Source organism: Mesoplodon bidens (assembly GCF_964165515.1).
Source record: "Mesoplodon bidens genome assembly, chromosome: 15".
Lineage (NCBI taxonomy): Eukaryota > Metazoa > Chordata > Mammalia > Artiodactyla > Ziphiidae > Mesoplodon > Mesoplodon bidens.
In genome coordinates this window covers 6,080,673-6,099,371 of record NC_138171.1, presented here as the reverse complement: position 1 = coordinate 6,099,371, position 18,699 = coordinate 6,080,673, and the positions used below count along the sequence as shown (strand labels likewise).

Here is an 18,699-nt window from a genome sequence, read left to right as displayed (position 1 = left end):
CCAGTGCAGACGCTCCTCATTTCCACACTATGCGACTTCTTCATGACCCAGCAAGTCTTAGGAGGTGGACCCCCATGCAGACTGACATCATTAATAGAGGGAGTCTTTTAATTCTCTCTTCCTCAGATTTGTAGTAGCAAAATGGGTAAAACCACAATTGACCTTGTAGTGGATGGAGGATGAATGGATGGAAGATGGATGAATGGATGGATAGATAGAATATGGATGGATGGATGGATGGAAGATGGATGGAAGGTTGATGGATGGATGGATGGATGGAAGATGGATGGACAGATGGCTGGCTGGCTGGATTTTTACATTCCTAGGTAGTAGAATTCTAGTATGTAAGATATCTTAATGTCTCTTTTGCACTTTTAATGATAAGGATTCAAAGTTTAAATATTTTGAGTCCTTCGATAGTCAGTGAGGACACTTGAGCTCCTACACTGTACCAGGCTGTGGGTACAATGATGACCAGCACCCAACCAGGTCCTGCCCCAGGGTACTGACAGTCTCTATGGTACCTGGAGGCATCTAATTTTCCTGGGAATTGAGGTGAATTTTCTCTGCTCACACCTTATCAGATGTACCAACTACTGATTGAGCGCTTACCACCTGCCAAGCCCTGGGTTGAACCGCCTCCCCAGATCGCGTCACTGAGTTCCTACAATAACTGTCTGAGGTGGGTAACATTAACTGTACCACTGTGCAGGTCTCAGAACTGAGGCTCAGAAAGGCAAAGCTGTTTGCGCAGGGTGACACTGCTAGCACGCAGCTGAGGCGGGACTGGAACCCCACCGGGCCCCCTGTGAGGCTTGCAACCTTACAAGAAGAGAAGGTCTTCGGGACGTTGCCTTGCTCAAGTGTAGCTGTCATCATTTCAGAGCCTTTGGCGCATTAAACCCATTGTATATAACTCACTAAGCCCTCGGCCGAAGCGAGTGGCAGATACCCGCTCCTTGAGATGAGGCACAGTCTCCCTATTGACCCCATCCCCCGCTCTCTCTCCTAAAAACTAGTGCTGGTCACCCTCTTCATCTTTCCTGTGTGGTCTGCAGACCTCCAAGTTTGTGAGGTCTCTGTTGCATCATAACACATTAGACATTTACCAAGCATATTAAAATGTATAAGACTCAGAGAAAGCATGCATGCAGAAAACAAATTGGTAATGTTACCCAGTGTCTCAAATTTACTTTCACTCGGAACCCAGGGGAAATGCACTGGGAGATGAACAGGTCACTCAGAGAAGTCTACACAGGTTGGTGAACCAGGCTCAGAAGCAGACAGGAGCCAAGACAGGTGTGAGGGTGGAGGGCTGTCTCATCAAGGCACAGTTTCTGGGAGTCAGGGAATGAATTTGAGCTGTGTTTCCCTCTTTGACTCTCTCCATCCAAAAGTCTGAGGGCGGAGGATCGAGTTGGCCTCGTCAAGCCCCTGCCCCACCCTTGGCCACGGGAGGGCTGGGCACTCCACGGTGATGGACAACATCACCAGGACCACAAGATGGAAACAGGGGTTATCCCCACCTCACGCCCCCCAAAATCCCACTTTTTAAGGGATACTCAGTAATCGCCAGAACCCAATTCAGAAAATGCTGAATTACTTTATGCCACGCATGGGAACGAGATACGACTTCTGATCTTACGGCCAGCAGAACGGAGCCACACTACAAGACAGCGCATTGTCTCTTGACCAGCCAAACCGCAGTCCCTTGTGACTGTAGGACACCTGCTGCCTCTGTAATACAGAGAGATCAGAGGGGCAAGGACGTCTTTTTAGAGCCACAGAATATTTTGAGGACAGTGTTTGACTTTCATGGCCAAACTGAATTAAAATAACGAGACAATCTTTCATGACCCGTTTACTTCTAATTCTTCCCAGTGCCTTTTCAGAGGTAGTTTCAGAACTGACTTGGGGGGACGTCCACACAGATTTTAAACTTCCAAACAAGAATTTCCACTGTCTTCATCTCCAATCTGCCTTGATGGCTTTCCTGGCTATGGAGATTTCCAAGACTGTCAACGAACCAGTTCGCTGCTCTTGATAATTAACAGATGAGAGAAGAAGCACCACTCCGAATCAAAACAATTCCCTCACTCGCTCAGGCTCCCAGGGCCCCGGTAGGAAGCCTCTACACCACAGCACAGAAGTCACAGACCTGGGTGGCAACTTCACTGGAAAATTACTTGCCAGAAAATGTGACCAGATATCTGGATAGGCCCTGATGGACAGTAAAACAATGAATAGCAACTTAGGGACTGGAATTGGGCCTTTGAACAGTGAACGCCTTGCCAAACGGTACTACACGTTCTCTTATTACAGCCGGGACACCGAGGGCCAGATGTTACAGGCAAGCGTTGACTCATCGTGAATCAACATGCGTGCGTGTGTGGACTCCCTCTCCTGAGCCCTAGTTTGCAGTTCGTTCCAGGCTTGCTGGGAAGAGCCGAACCTTCGTGGAAGGCATCGGGACAGGAAAGCCCTGTCGAGGCGGGAGGAGTGAGATGCTAACACAGACTCTGCTTTGAGACGGAAAGCCCAGCCCCAGGTTGGCCGCGTGAACGGGACAAGGGAGCAATTACCCCGCAGCCGCATCCAGACGGACGGCTGGGAAAGTGGGAGTGTCTCGCTGCCACCTCCAGCATCTTATTCGAACACAATGGTTCTTACAGCTGGGAGGAACCAACAAGCGCTTTGTGATGTTTCTATTTACCATGAACATACTGGCCTCCCTGACGAGCCCAGCTGACAGCAGAGGCAGAACGGCTTAGGGTGGGAGCCCCGGGGAGCCTAAATGCACTCCTTCCCCTTTCCCACTGCTAAGACTCTAGGTACTTTCCATGCACCAGCTCCCTGATCTCCAACAGTCAGGTTATTGTTCCCATTTTATAGATGAGGGAAGTGAGGTTCAGAGAGGGGAAGCCCACTGCCCACATGGATAAACCTTCTAAGTGACAGAGCCAGGATACAGCGCCGGAAGCGTGACCTGAGGACTTGGTACTTAAACCCCATCACCTCCTTAACTCACCCTCTGGCCAAGGGACAAGAGACCCAGGAAGTTGTTCAATGCTGCACGATGCGTGTTATTGTCACAACATTGTGTGGAGTAGAGAAAATACTAGAGGGGGGATGACGTCCAGGTAGCAGGGAATAGAGAAGGCAAGTAGGGCAAGCTAGCTCATTCCAGAGCCTCACTTTCCTCCTCTGTAAAATGGAGAGAATGCTCTCTTCTTCAGCAGCTGGGGAAGCCGACTGAAGACTAGCCTAGTGACAAACTCCCAAGGCTCCTGGAGCATCGCTATAGTTACTACAAGTCATGTAAGTGCTGGTGTACACTCCCTGATGGACGGTAGGAAATTCTGGGATGGGAACTTTATCTATCTTGGTCCCAGCCATTACATGACTGCCCAAGATCCATGGAACAACTGACCACATATCCATTCAAACAACGTTCACCTTGGACGCCAACACTCATCAGACAAGTGTCTCCGAATGTTCGCAGTCGGGAGATTTTCTGCAAATATGGCCGTCAACAATTCCTCCTCTCCCTCCCCACATGCAGCTGTCTCATAAATCAGAGAGGTCTGCTCCACCTCTGACATCTGCGCTGACCACCTGACTTGTTGTGGACTCAGTGGCAGGGAGGCCCTGCCATGTCCAGGAGGAAGACGGAAGAGGCTTAGCAGATCTGCTTCTGCTGCCCACTGCACCGGCAACTCTGACTCTTCTGCGGGAGAGATGACATGGAAGGGGAAGGGGCACAGGCTGCAGAGGAGGGGGTCTGTGAGGGGAGAGAGAGACAAGCCAAGCCAGCCCTCAGCAGACATGCCGTCCAGGGTGCTCCAGCCCCAGCCGAGCTCTCAGCTTCATCAGGGACTGCAGCAGACGCTACCAAGAGTAGAAAAACTGCCCAGCTGAGCCCTGCCCAAATTCCTGAGCAATTAAATGATTGTTGTTTTAGTCACTGCATTGTAGGTGGTTTGTTCACCACAGAGATAGAACCCAAACAACAGTCACACTGTTTAGAACAGAAAAACCAAAAACAAACCATCTACTCAGAGCGACGGGTAAAAACAGAGGGCGTATCCAAGCGCTACACAGCTGTGTCAAAGGACCATATAAATCCATACTTCTTGACAAGAGGGAAACATGGTATTAAGTAAAAAGGTGTCATAAAACAGGATGTGTAGTATGCAAATTTCTGGGAAAATACAATACGCTAAGATTGGTTAAAAAAAAAAAGGAAATAGGAAATTTGAGTCACCCAATATGCACTAACAAATTGAAATAAAAGGCCTTTCCCCACACCCAGATGGTTTTATACCGTATTTTTACCATATTATCAAGAGATAATTCCTTCTGGACTTCCCTGGTGGCGCAGTGGTTAAGAATCCGCCTGCCAATGCAGGGGACACAGGTTCAAGCCCTGGTCCGGGAAGATCCCACATGCCGCAGAGCAACGAAGCCCGTGCACCACAACTACTGAGCCTGCGCTCTAGAACCCTCGAGCCACAACTACTGAGCCTGTGTGCCACAACTACTGAAGCCCGCGCACCTAGAGCCCGTGCTCCACAACAAGAGAAGCCACCGCAGTGAGAAGCCCGTGCACCACATCAAAGAGTAGCCCTCGCTCACCGCAACTAGAGAAAGCCCGCGTGCAGAAATGAAGACCCAACGCAGCCAAAAATAAAATATATACATAAATAAATAAATTTTTTTAAAAAGAGGTAATTCCTTCTTATACAAATTGGTCAAGAAAATGGAAGAGGGCAAAGGAAGAACCTGTATTGTAAAGCTAGCATGTTATTGATCCCAAAGATGGATAAGACCAATTTGAACAGACATTTCTTTAAAGATATACAAATGGCCAGTGAACATATGAACAGAGGGTCAACATGATTAGCCACTAGGGAAATGCAAATCAGAACTACAGTAAGTTAGTACTTCACAGCCAGCAGGATAGCTAAAACCAGAAACACAGACAATAGCAAGTGTTAGCCAGGATGTGGAAGAACTGGAACCTTCAGACACTGCTGGTGGGAATGTGAAATGGTGCAGTGAATTTGGAAAATAGAACAGCAGTTTTGTTTGTTTGTTTGTTTTTTGGCGGTACGCGGGCCTCTCACTGCTGTGGCCTCTCCCGTTGCGGAGCACATGCTCCGGATGCGCAGGCTCAGCGGCCATGGCTCACAGGGCCAGCCGCTCCGCGGCATGTGGGATCTTCCCGGACCGGGGCACGAACCCGTGTCCCCTGCATCAAGCAGGCGGACTCTCAACCACTGCGCCACCAGGGAAGCCCACCACAACGGCAGTTTTTTAAGAGGTAAAACATAGAGTTACCATATGACCCAATAATTTTACTACCCACGGGAAATGAAAATCCTATACATGAATGTTCATAGCAGCATTACTCATAAGAGCCCCCCAAAAATGGAAACAACTCATATATTCATCACATGATGAACAGATAAACAAAACATGGTAAGCCCATACCATGGAATACTAATTGGCAGTGAAAAGGAATGAAGCACTGACACACGCTATGACACGGGCGAACTTTGAAATCATTATGTTAAGTAAAAGAAGTCAGACACAAAGGACCACATATTGTGTGATTCCATTTATATGAAATGTCCAGAAGAAGCAAATCCACGGAGACTGAAGAGATTAGTAGCTGCCAATAGCCGAGGATGGGGAAAAATGAGGGGAGGCTGGCTGCTAACGCGTATGGAGTTTCCTTTGGGGGTGGTGAATATCATCTAAGATTAAACAGGGTAACCTTAAATAGCACAGCTCTGAATATACTAAAGACCAATGAATAACACACTTTACAAGATTGAAATGGATGGTATGTGGAATATATCCCAATAAAGCTATATTTTAAGAGTGAATAAGCCCAAAATGCAGAGCACAGTGTCATGATGCTAACAATTTTTTTTAAGGTTAACACACCTATGCGTGGAAAGCCTAGATGCATATACTCTGAAGTCGCAGCAACAATCCCCCCTGAGGCTGTTTCTCGCCTCTACACACACACATCAATGTTGTCACAAGTCAGCAAGCACAATCTATTTCTGAAAGAAGTGAGATAGTACGAGGTCCACACTGTTTCCATGTTTTACTGGGGACAGTCCTGCCCGTTCCTCCAGGCTCACACAGGCTGGGGAAAAACCTGGTCTTCCCCCTACTCATGCTGCTTCCGATGAAAGAAACAGCAGGAGACCCAGAAGGCAGACTTCGCCCCTCCTGAAACCCAGCCTCCCCCAAAGCCCTGCTCTCCGCGAGGCGTGAACCGCCAGTGACCCCCAACTCCGTGGCAGAAGGGGTGTTAATATTTAACCACCGGCCTGGGGACACAGTGCTGCTGGGGCTTGCGGGCTCCTCCTCCCAGGGGTACCATGAGAGCGGCCGAAATCTAACCCATGGGGGAAGCAGGAGGAAGCCCACACCATCACCTGACCTAGTTTCCAGCATCTCAGCCCACCTTCCCCTGGAAAGTCCGACCACAACGGAAGAGTGGGTATTTTAAAATCTCCAACGTGGGAAGGTGGAAAGTCCTTTTTTTTTTTTGCCCTCTGGCTCCTTAGAGACTATTTAGAGACTGTGATCTCAAGGGCCTTCGCCCACGAGCCTCTCCCAGAGTAGTAAGAGCCCCACGCAGAGACGCCACCTGCTCCGACCAGGGCCTCAGAGACATTGTTAATGCTTTGCATACACTCAGCTCCCAGGGAAACAGCCCCGGGACTGAGATTGGAAGCCTGGGGGTTCCTCTGGCCCCTGGGGTTTTCCAGGCAGGAGTAGGACCCATGGGAGACAGATTCCAACGGGGTCACCCAGTGCCCATTGCCTGGTCAGCTGGGACTGTCCCTGTCCAGTCTCAGGACCCAGCTTCACTCTCCTTCCCCCTGACCCTATAGCGCTGTAGGAAGGACACCGCCTTCCACCTGCCAGTGGGGCCCAGCAGTGCAGGGTCCTCACAGCCAAAAAGGACCTTGGAAATCTACTCCAGATGCCTTAATTTTCAGGCCGGAAGACCAGAGTCTGGTGCACAGGCTGCTGGTGGCTGCATGGGAATTAGAACCCAGTCCTGGGCCTCAGTCTAGGCCAGTGTGATGGAGGCCGAGACCCAGCTTGACTCCCTCTGGGATCCCTCAGACACAGCCCATCACTGACAGGGTGCAGACGCAGGCTGGGGTTCGGAAGGGCCACATTCGGAGTCACCCAAGGTCTCTCCAGGAGGCCTCACTGGTGGCATGGGGCATCAGCACCGCAGCTCTGTATCCTGGGCACCCACTGTGCGCCAAGCCCTTGAGGGACATTCTGTCACCTAATCATTCCTCTTCCAACCAGGTAGACATAATTACAGCCCCTACTTCATAGATGAGGCAACTGAGCTGCAGGGGAGTTAAGACAGCATCCTCAGCTAGTGACCGGCCGGCCCCCGACCGGAAGTAACATGAAGCACGTGGGCCCATTCTTCACATCGGTGCCCCCAGCCAAGAATCCCTCCCTGAGGTTAGAGGAGGTGGAGAGGATCCAAGAGAGAATGTGGCTGGCCCAGTGCCAAGGTTCCCCCCAACGCCATCAGAAAAAGGGAGAAGAACTTGAGATTACGTGGTGTGCGGCATGATACCCCCCTCAAAGACATCCACGTCTAATCCCCAGCACCTGTGGATTACATGGCAAAAGGGGTTAAATCAAGGATTTTTTTTTTTTTTTTTTTCTTTTTGCGGTATGCGGGCCTCTCACTGTCGCGGCCTCTCCCGTTGCGGAGCACAGGCTCCGGATGCGCAGGCCCAGCGGCCATGGCTCACGGGCCCAGCCGCTCCGCGGCATATGGGATCCTCCCAGACCGGGGCACGAACCCGCGTCCCCTGCATCGGCAGGCGGACTCTCAACCACTGCGCCACCAGGGAGGCCCTAAATCAAGGATTTTTGAGATGGGAGATGACCCTGGATTATCCAGGTGGGCCCCGTGTAATTACAAGGGTCTTTATAAGTGAAAGAAGATGACAGGAGGGTCAGAGAAGGAGATGTCGGACAGAGCAGAGGGCCGAGTGATGTGACTGCTGGCGGGGGCCGCCAGCCGAGGGATTCAGGTGCCTCTAGAAGCCGGAAAAGTCAAGGAAACAGATTCTCCGCACAGTCTGCAGAAGGAAGGTAGCCCTGAGGACACCTCCCTCTTAGCCCAGCGAGACCCATTTCAGACTTCTGACCTCCAGAACTAAAAGCTAACAGATTTGTGTTAAGCTACTAAGTTTGCGGTGATTTGTTACAGCAGCCAGAAGAACGTAAGAATTTCCCTCCTGAAACACACTCTGAACACCTCCTATGTCTCAGGAGTTCTGCTGGGAACCAGAGGCACAAAGGCAGCCACAGACGGAGCTCTGAGTCCATGGGCCATGAGTGTGTCCCATAGTGAGGGCAAGTAAACCCTGACTAAGTGGAATGGAGGAGGGGAAGTGCCCTCTGGGTGAGCAAGACCAAGGAAAGCGCTGGATTTGGGGGGGGGGTGTTGAGGCTGTCCAGGGGGGACATTCCTTGGGAAGTGTCTCCTGAGGGAGGCCAGAGGGGTGAGCAAGGCAGATGCAGCCAAGAGGGGAGGAAGGGCATTCCAGCAGAGGGAACAGCATACGCAAAGCCTCATGAGAGAGGCTACCGTGGAGGGGGTGCAGGTACGTGGTGAGCACAGAGGCGTGCGGCGGCACGGAGCTGCAGGGGGTCCTGGCCACGGGAAGGTTCAGATGCTGGGAGAACTGGGAGGCTGGGAAGAGTTTTAACCAGGGAGTGGAAATGACTGGCTTTGGGCAAACTCTCCCTCACCCCTGCTCTGACCCTCACCCTGTGGCTCTTTGGCAAACTGCATGGCTGGACATTTTATTTGAAAACTCCTGCATGTTGTAAACCGCTTCTGGGCCTCGAGAACATTCCTCAGAAGGCAGCGAGTGATGGAGAAGCCAGAGCTTTCCCAGGCTAACATGATGTCACGGAGCGGGGCAGTCATGGCGCTGCTAAGGCTGAGTCAGGCTGGGAAGCCAGCAGCCCGCTGTGCACCTGGAGACAGCCCAGCCTGCAAACACCAGCCCTGCAGGGAAGCCGGGAAGGAGATCAAAGGAGCCGGCAGAGGAAGTGGGGCGTGGCTGTCATGAGGCTCCAGGGTCAGGGAGGACCCAGCCCAGGTCCCGGAACCCCACCTGGGGCTTCAGGGAATGCCCCACCTTCTTCCAAGTCACCCAGACACCAGTCCCTGGTGTCCCCGGGGTGGGAAGATGAAGTCAGAGAGGTCCAAGGCTTTTTTTAAACACTTTTTTTTTTTTTTTTAAGGCTGTGCCTATCCAGTAAGACTAAAATTAAGTCATCTGGGGGAGAAAGGTGGAAAAATACACAAAGAAGCACAATATTCTCCTCCCGCAGCCAGAGCACGAGTCACCAGCCCACAGCTTCCCTGCCCCAGGACCATCTGTCTGTCTGTCTGTCTGTCCGTCTGTCTCTCCCTCCTGTCTTCCCTTCCCTATCCTCCACCTGGGCATTCACAGAAGGGTCAAGAACACCCCTGCCCAGGGTCCAAGAGGCCTGTGTCACTGGAGTCAGGGAGCAAATCAGCAGCCGTTAAGGCCTGGGTCTCAATCTGGCCGTCTGCAAGAGGAAGGATTTGGAGTTTATCAAGGTCTCAAAAATTGCTTCCCGGGCTTCCCTGGTGGCGCAGTGGTTAAGAATCTGCCTGCCAATGCAGGGGACACGGGTTCGAGCCCTGGTCGGGGAGATGCCACATGCCGCGGAGCAACGAAGCCCATGTGCCACAACTACTGAGCCTGCAGTCTAGAACCCGCGAGCCACAACTACTGAGCCCGCACAGAACAACTACAGAAGCCCGTGCGCCTAGAGCCCGTGCTCCACAACAAGAGAAGCCACCGCAATGAGAAGCCCGTGCATCACAACGAAGAGTAGCCCCTGCTCGCCACAACTAGAGAAAGCCCACGTGCAGCAACAAAGACCCAACACAGGCAAAAATAAATAAATAAATTAATTAAAAAAAAAAAAAAACAGCCTCCCATGAATAAGATGTCCAAGGGGGGAAAATGACAGGGCTGAAAATCACAAAGGCTCTGTATTCAAGTAAGATCAGGAAGCACCACGTGATCACTGCTTCTTAAGAGATTTCATAATGCACATTCGCTCTTTAAAGGTTCTGAGAAATCCTGCTGCAAAGACGTGTCTCCTCCAACCGTGGAGTGTGATTGCAGAGGCTCTCAAACTTGTGTGTGAAAGCAGATCACGGGGGCAGGAGGGGAAAGGGATGAAGTCTGGACCTAAAAATGGGATGCAGCTACCAGCAGGAGGAAACAGTCAGGAGGTCTAAGTGGAGCCCAGGATCCTCTTTGTGATGAAGTCGCCAGGGTGGTCCTTGGGTCGCACTCTGGGGGGGTCAGGGATGTATGCATTACGACACAAGGCTTTGGGTCCTAGGAAAGCTGAAATCAAATCCCTGTGGAATGACCCAGGGTAAGCCAACCTCTGTCCTTCAGGTTCTTTTGTTTGTAATGAGGGGATACCAATGAGGACTGTTCTAAGGAAGCATCAACTGGGATGGTAGTCAAGATGCCAGCACAGAGCTGGAGACTCAAGGCTGAAGGCTCCGGGGTGCAGCAGATTCACTCACAACCACATCGTTCTCACTCTCGTTCGAGATGCAATGATCATAGAACAGGTCTGGCATGGAGACGGCCCGCCAAACCCTACGATACCTGAGAGGCAGGCCGGTGCTGTTGTCCCCTTGCACAGGTGGGAGACTGAGGCTCAGGGAAGCTGACAAATGCTCCCGGGGTGGAGGGAGAGCGGCCACCTGGAGGAACCTCAGAGCCTTCCTTCCACCCTCCTCCTCCCCCACTCCCTCTGTCCCCAGCAGCCGGCTAGGCTGTCAGAACCCCGATTCTGAACAGCTAACTGCCCTGCCCTAAACCCTTTATTAGGTCTTAGGATAAAAAAGCCAAAATTCACTAATGTGTTCCATGATAAGGGAGATGATGTAACTGCCGGTCCAAACTGGGAAACTCTGGGGAGAGGAAGGAGGCACTATTAATTCCAGGTGGGCACATGGGGGCATTCAGTCACCCTCCCTACAGGCTCTGGGTGGTCTGGCCCCCCTCCCTCCCCGACACCTCCTCTCACTCCACTGTCCTTCCACCTGCCCCCCAGGGCCAGCCACTCCAGCCTCCTTTCAGGCTGCCATCTATACCAGACTCTGGCCCACTCCAGGCCTTGGTACATGCTGTTCCCACTGCCTGGAAGACTGTTCCCCATCCTTTCGCCTCTGCCGTACCTGGGCATCCTGCAGCTCCTCAGGGAAGCTTCCACTGGCACCCTGATGGGTACGGCCTTGTTATACATCCTCGCAGTCTCTCCTTTCCAGAGCTCAGGCTAGAGTTTAAATGTGTTCATATGGCTCTTTGGCTTTTCCTCTTTCCCCAACACATTTTAAGCTCCTTATCGGCCAGAACCAGTCCTACTTTGCTCACCTCCGTCGGAGCCCCAGCACCTAGCAAACAACGTAGCACATAGTAGGTCTCAAACAGAAGACCTCTGAATGAATGTGCTGGTGTCTTTGGAGTTTCTATCAGCCAACGAGGTTTTCTGATATCACCCTCTGTAGTTTGTGTTATTAAAAAGGAAGAATGAATGTTTTTTCTAATGACTCAGGTGCTTCCAGAGATGGATTTGCCTCCAGTGCCCTGGGCCTCGGCCCACCATCCACCCTGTACCCACCGGGAGCCCCCTCCCAGGTCACGGGCACTAGGCTGCCTGGTCACACACACTGGTCCGTCCCCAGGCACCTCCACGCTCCCCACCTTCCACAGGTCCTGGCTAGGTAATCACAGGGTGGCCAAACCTCCCCCAGCCAACCCCCAGCTGGAGGCTGCCCGGCTGCCTGGGCTTCACCTCCTCCGTTTCTGTGCCCTTCAGCACTCTGTCAAGGTCAGCTCCTTGGTCTGCACCTGTCAGGAGAAACCAAGAGGACACAGACAGGCAGGGGGCTGCGGCTGGGAAGAAAGTCCATCTCAAGTTTACTTTGGGACCCAACTGTTGCTTCTCCTTACTGAAGAGCCCAAGGTTTGGGCTGCAGAATTTCCAGAACCCTGGAGACCTGGCATTCTGCTTACCCTGGGTGGGATCCATACAGAAACCAAACGATGAGAAGTGAGCTGCGCTGGAGATTTCAGTGCTCGGAGGTGAAACATAAAGGCCCCCGGGGTCGCCCCAGAACAACCAGGCCTTGTGGGGAGCACCACGGAGCTCTGAGGTGGGAAATCCCACGTGGCTGGGCAGCTGCCTGCATCTGGCATCGTGGAGGTGGGCGGCCGAGACGCCGAGGATGGGAGACTCATTCTTCAAGACTTTCCCCGGTTGCCCCATTTCCTCCAGCCTCCAGCTCCGGACCGAAATAGCACAAGGTAAATGCAGCCTCTTTCACGCACACTCAAGGAATAAACACACCAACACAAACCCAGTTTTTGTGCTGTGTCATCTTTCCTACTTTTTTTTTTTAAACAACCACAGGCTGTTTTAAGATTCCAAACCCAGACAAAGAAAAGTTAAGTGAACCAGGCAGACAAGGGAGAAAGGAAATGAACTCAGCAGTGGAGTCTGCAGACAGAAGCAAGTGTCGTGAGCACCACAGTCAAGGTTTTTGAAAACAAAGGCCAGATCCTCGATGCAGAGGAGGGAGGGGGTGTCTGAGACCGTGGAGTGGCGGCGGGAAGAGGCAAGGCTGAGGACACACCTGCTGTGCCAGGTGCCACAGCTGCCTTACGCTGGACCCTCGACGGCCTACCAGGTGCACACTCTCTCGTCCTCTGTCATATTCTGGGGCCCCCCAGGAGCAGATCCTGAGTCAAGGACTTGAATGCAAGTGGTTCGTCTGAGAAGTGACCCCAGGAACCACCTGCAGTGGGGCAGGAAGTGAGGCAGGGATGGAAAGGGGCCAAAACACGGAGCTGTGGGCATCTGGGGCTCACACCCGCTGGGCCCCCGGGGCGCTGCGTGAACACAGCTCAGCGTGGTGCTTCCTGGGTGCGAGGTGGCTGGGCTATATATCCACCTGCGATGGAAGGTGAGGGGCTTTGACCCTGCAGTGAGCTGCACACACTACTCCTGGGACAGAGAAAGTCCTGGGCAGGAGAGGCCGGTGCTGAGCGGAAGCATCTCGCGTGCGGCGCCAGTCAGCCATTGCAGTGAGGAGGGACGGAAGCCCTGTCCCAGGTCACAGCTGGCGAGGCCAACACGGCAGGAGTCGCCCACCCTTGGAGGCCAGACATGGGCTGCAGGAGAAATTGCAGGGACCCCCCCCTCCCACAATGGCCGGTAGGGGTGGGACCTGGGAGAGAAGACCCAGCGCTGAAGGGGAAGCCGGTGGGCGGTCCCTCTTCCAGCCCAGGAATCAAGACCATGGGCCTCACAGATTCTTCTCCTAGGAATTCAGGGTCACGGGGATGCACCCCGATCCGCTGCACGTGTAATGCCTGACAATGCAGGGCTCTGATGGAAAGCGCTGTCCAAGGAGAACCCCATTTCCTTCCCTCTGACAATGACAGACTCCCTTGCAGGCTGCTCGTTCTAACGCTCAGTCCTGCTCAGAAACCTGGCTCACAGACCAGCACTCTTACACTTCCGCAGCCTACAGGCCCAACCCTGGAGCCAAAGGTTGAGCCCAAATCCCTAACCTCACATCAAGGGGAAATAAGAAGTCTGCTTTTGGACCCAAGTGTCATCTTTATTATTATTATTATTATTTTATTTTTTTTTTTTTTGCGGTACGCGGGCCTCTCACTGTTGTGGCCTCTCCTGTTGCGGAGCACAGGCTCCAGATGCGCAGGCTCAGTAGTTGTGGTTCACGGGCCCAGCCGCTCTGCGGCATGTGGGATCTTCCCGGACTGGGGCACGAACCCGTGTCCCCTGCATCAGCAGGCGGACTCTCAACCACTGCGCCACCAGGGAAGCCCCCAAGTGTCATCTTTAAAGAGCCCCTAACTAGGTTCTGAGGAAGAGCCAAACAAATTTAAAATCCACCCCCTAAAAGGGTCTCATAATCTAGTTTCCGTTAAGAAGGGAAACCACAGGCTTTGTGCCAGGCACCAGAAGGGGGTGGTGTGCAATGGTCGAGAGCCCCAGAGGCCACAGGGCGCACCAGGCTGAGGACCCAGCAATCCTGACCACCTGCGTCCAGGTTCAGAGGATGCGGGATATGAGTTGGAGTTTGAAAGAGGTAAGATTGAGACAGACGAAGCAACAGTGGGAGAGGATTATGTACAAACGCTCTGTCAAAAGCTGGTTGAGGGGCTTCCCTGGTGGTGCAGTGGTTAAGAATCCACCTGCCAATGCAGGGCACACAGGTTCGAGCCCTGGTCGGGGAAGATCCCACATGCTGCGGAGCAACTAAGCCCGTGCACCACAACGACTGAAGCCCGAGAGCCACAACTACAGAAGCCCGCGCACCTAGAGCCCATGCTCTGCAGCAAGAGAAGCCACCGCAATGAGAAGCCCGCGCACTGCAATGAAGAATAGCCCCCGCTTGCAGCAACTAGAGAAAACCTGCGCGCAGCAACGAAGACCCAATGCAGACAAAAATAAATAAATAAATTTATTTATTAAAAAGAAGAAAATCTGGTTGACTGTCAAGGTCATCAGAAACAAGCAGAGCCTAAGAAACCCACAGGCAAGATGTGCCCAAGGAGACGTGATGACTAAATGTCATGTGATGTCCTGGATGGGGTCCTGGAGCAGAAGAAAGACACTGGGTAAAAACCAAGAAAATCTGGGTCAATTATTGACTTCACTTCATAATAATAATGCATCAACATGGGTTCCTTAACTATAGCAAATGCACCAAACTAATGTAAGAGGTTAACAGGGGAGCCCGGGTACAGCGCGTATGGGAGCTCTGTGTGCCATCTAGTCAATGTTTCTGTGACTCTAAACCCATTCTGAAAAGTAAGATCTAGTAATAAAAAGTAAATTATATTTTTCTAAACTCTGGTTTCCAGGGGTGTGGAGGGATTAAACTAGAGTGAGAGGACTGAAGAGACAGGGAAGGGAGACCAGCTGGGGGAAAGCAGAGGCCAGAAAAAAGGTATCTCTGGAGAAAAGGGGTGTGTGCGAGAGCCAAGCTGGCTGGACCACAGGTCGTGTGTGTGTGTGTGTGTGTGTTGTGTGCCTGTGTGTCTGTGTGTGTATACGTCTGTATGTGTATCTGTGTGTGTTGCGTGCCTGTGTGTCTCTGTGTGTTGTATGCCTGTGTGTCTCTGTGTATGTATACATCTGTATGTGTATCTGTGTGTCTGTGTGTGTATACGTCTTTATGTGTATCTCTGTGTGTTGCGTGCCTGTGTGTCTCTCTCTGTGTGTGTATATGTCTGTATATGTTTCTGTGTGTGTTGCATGCCTGTGTATCTCTGTGTGCCTGTGTGTCTCTGTGTGTGTATACGTCTGTATGTGTATCTGTGTGTGTTGCGTGCCTGTATCTCTGTGTATACGTCTGCATGTGTATCTGTGTGTTGCGTGCCTGTGTGTCTCTGTGTGTTGTGTGCCTGTATGTCTCTGTGTGTGTATACGTCTGTATGTGTATCTGTGTGTCTCTGTGTGTGTGTGTATACAGGCAGCAGCTGGAGGTGAGGCTGGAGCTGGACTGTGGAAGGTGTGCATCCCTGGACTAAAGCATTGGACTTTCAAGGCACAGATGAGAAGCATTCATATGTGTATAGACAGCAACAGATATTTATACCCAGGTCGCTTGCAGGGCCAGCCTCATGGGCACGTGACCTGGGCAGTCACCCAGGGGCCCACACATACGAGGTCTCCGTGCTTGGTTTAATGCCCTGCAGTCACTGCCTTGAAATCCTTAATGCATTTTTTTTCTTTGGCCGCGCTGCATGGCATGTGGGATCCTACCCCGACCAGGGATCGAACCCGGCGCCCCCTGCAGTGGGAGCGCAGAGTCTTAACCACTGGACCACCAGGGAAGTCCGCTTTAATGCATTTTTAACAAGTAGTCCCACGTTTCCGTTTTGCACTGGGTCTCACAAAGTATGTGACCAGTCCTGGGAGCTTCTTTTTAACAATTAATAATAATAATTACATACTGTATGATTCTAACTGTATGACATTCTGTAAAAAGCAAGTTTATGGAGACGGTAAGAAGATCAGTGGTTGCCAGGGGTTGGGGGGAGGGGAAGGAGGAACAGGCAGAGCACGGAGGGTTTTTAGGGCAGTGAAAATGCTCTACATAAAGATACTGTGATGATGGACACATGCCATACACGTTTGTCCAAAGCCATAAAATGTACAGCAAGAGTCAATCCTGATGTAAACTAGGGGCCCTGGGTGATAATGATGTGTCAATGGAGGTTCCTCAATTGTGACAAACGTACCATCTCGTGTGGGATGTGGACGATGGGGTGGCCGTGCTCGTGTGGGGCTGGGGGCTACAGGGGAAATCTCTGTACCTTCCCTTCAATTTTGCTGTGAACTTGAAACTGCTCTAAAAAAAAATCTTTTTTAAAAAGACGAATACTAACAAAGACTTCTGGTCCCTACACCAGATTGGCTGGGGTTAAACACACGAATCTGTATTTTCTCTTTAAACGTGGTCCCAGGGGTCCCGACAACAGCTCAGCTTGGGCCCTCCCATCCCAGACCATGGGGCCGATGGACGCGTGTGAGCAGGTACGTGGCTGGAGCTTAGTGGGGCTTTAGGGGGAGGATAGCAGTGAGCAAGGTGAATGGGAGGCAGGAAGGAGACAGGGTGGGGAGGGGCTCCCCACTCAAGCCTGGGTCAGGGCCAGCAGCACCCCCTCCGGCTTATCCACAAGCGCAGCGTCTCAGATGCTTCTGCCTGGGCTCCCCGGCTCCCGGGGGCTTTCCCTCCCAGGCGCCAGCACCCCTTCACCTGTGAACATCCAGGGTGGAAGTGCCCCTCCCCCTACCCAGGGGTCCCGCAGGAGACATGTGACAACGTCTGGAGACATTTTGGGTTGTCGCACCCTGGCAGTGCCATCTCACGAGTGGAGGCCAGGGAGGACGCTAAACACCCTATAGTGCACAGGGCAGCCCCAAATGTCCGTGATGCCAGGTTGAGAAAGCTGCCTCAAACAGCACTGGCGGATGAGGAGATAGAAGCATTTCAGCTCCTTGACCCGTGGGTGGGGGGAGGGGTACGACTCACCTCCAGAAGTCTCTACAGGACGAGGGAGCCAAAGTCACCTTCCATGGGGCTGTGCCCAGCACCATCCCCTTGCCTGGCTGCCTGTCTTTCCAGGCCCACTTCCCCATGCACCTGCTTTTTCTGGAAACGTTTTCTAATCGTTCACTTTCACACAGTCTTCATCTCAGGGTCTGACTTCAGGGAAGCCTGACCTGAGACCGGTGGCCAGCAGGCTTCACTCGATGGCAGCTTCACTCAACTAGCAGCAGCTGCCTCAGCTAGCGGAGCTGTACTGAGGATTCAGGCCAAGGCCCGGGTAGGCAGGAAGGAGCTCTGTGATCCATTAGCGATGCCTGCCCTGGGTCCCTGAGTGGGTGTGGTGGCATGCTCGCTGGACTGCAGGCCAGGCGTCAGCTTTCCTTCCTCCATTTTTGGAGTGACAGAAGGCAAAGCCTTGGACATTGTGGAGAAAAGAAGAAAATGGTGCTGCTGGGGGCTGGCAATAGGAAGACAAAGGAAGGACCAGTGTCTGGAAGAACCTTGAGCATTTACCCAGATGCTGACCTCCAGCTCGAACTTGAAATAACCAAGGGCTTCCTTAACCATGGTTGACTCCTTTAAAACGTCCCTTTCCCGGTGAGCCTGCATTTCCCATCCTTACTGAGTTCACATCTGAGCAGGCACTTTTCTTCCCAGCTACAGATGACCCACTACTCATGACCAAACTGAAAAATATTAATTCTCTCTGTCTCCTGCCAAAAAGGCTAAAGCAATTACGGGCCCTGATATGAAACACAGATGTTAATACATTTGGAAAAATAGACTCCTATGGACGAGCAGAGGTCCAAGTATGAAGTGCTTTTGGAATTAAAGCGCCGGGATCAAGTTATACAGCCAGCCCCCAATACTGAAGCCCATTCTTCCAAAATTCATTCCAGTGTAGGGAATCCAGGGCCATGGCACACACGCTGACATGTCCCCTACTTGCAGACGAGAACCAATCCACCCTTGGGTACCCACTGGCACACAAGCTCAAAATAATATAATTATAATCATCACAGGGAAACTTCCCTGGGATTGAAAAGTATTATAATTACGGGCAATTTTCACTTTTTGGAAATTGGGCTCAGACGCTGAGGAAAGGTTGCGAACGAGGCGTTCTCGGGTTTCAGCTGTGGAGGAGAGAACACATTGGAAGGCTTGCTGGGCCCAAGGTGGGAGGTGTGGGAAGTGTGAGAGGAGGGCCAGCGCTCCCCCGGCCAGCAGGGACCTGTTTCACACGGGCTCGTACCAGCCCCTGTGCTTGGTGCTGGAACTCCTCTGTGCAAGACACAGCCACAGTCTGTCAAGTCAGGAAGCCCACGGCTAGAAGGGCAGATCCTTCATGTACACGTGTTTTGCTGAGCACCTACTATATGCCAGGTTCCGGGTACTAAGGGTACAACAGTGAGCAAAACACACTGGACGCCTGCCCTCATGGAGAGTTCATCTCTGGCCCTGCTGCT

The 18,699-nt window shown here is 52.2% G+C and overlaps 1 protein-coding gene across 1 annotated transcript in view; it reads right to left on the bottom strand.

Moving 5' to 3' along the window:
• The window catches only part of BMP7 (bone morphogenetic protein 7), a 90,505-nt gene that overhangs the window by 29,442 nt on the left and 42,364 nt on the right, over window positions 1–18,699 (bottom strand). The window lies entirely within an intron of this gene.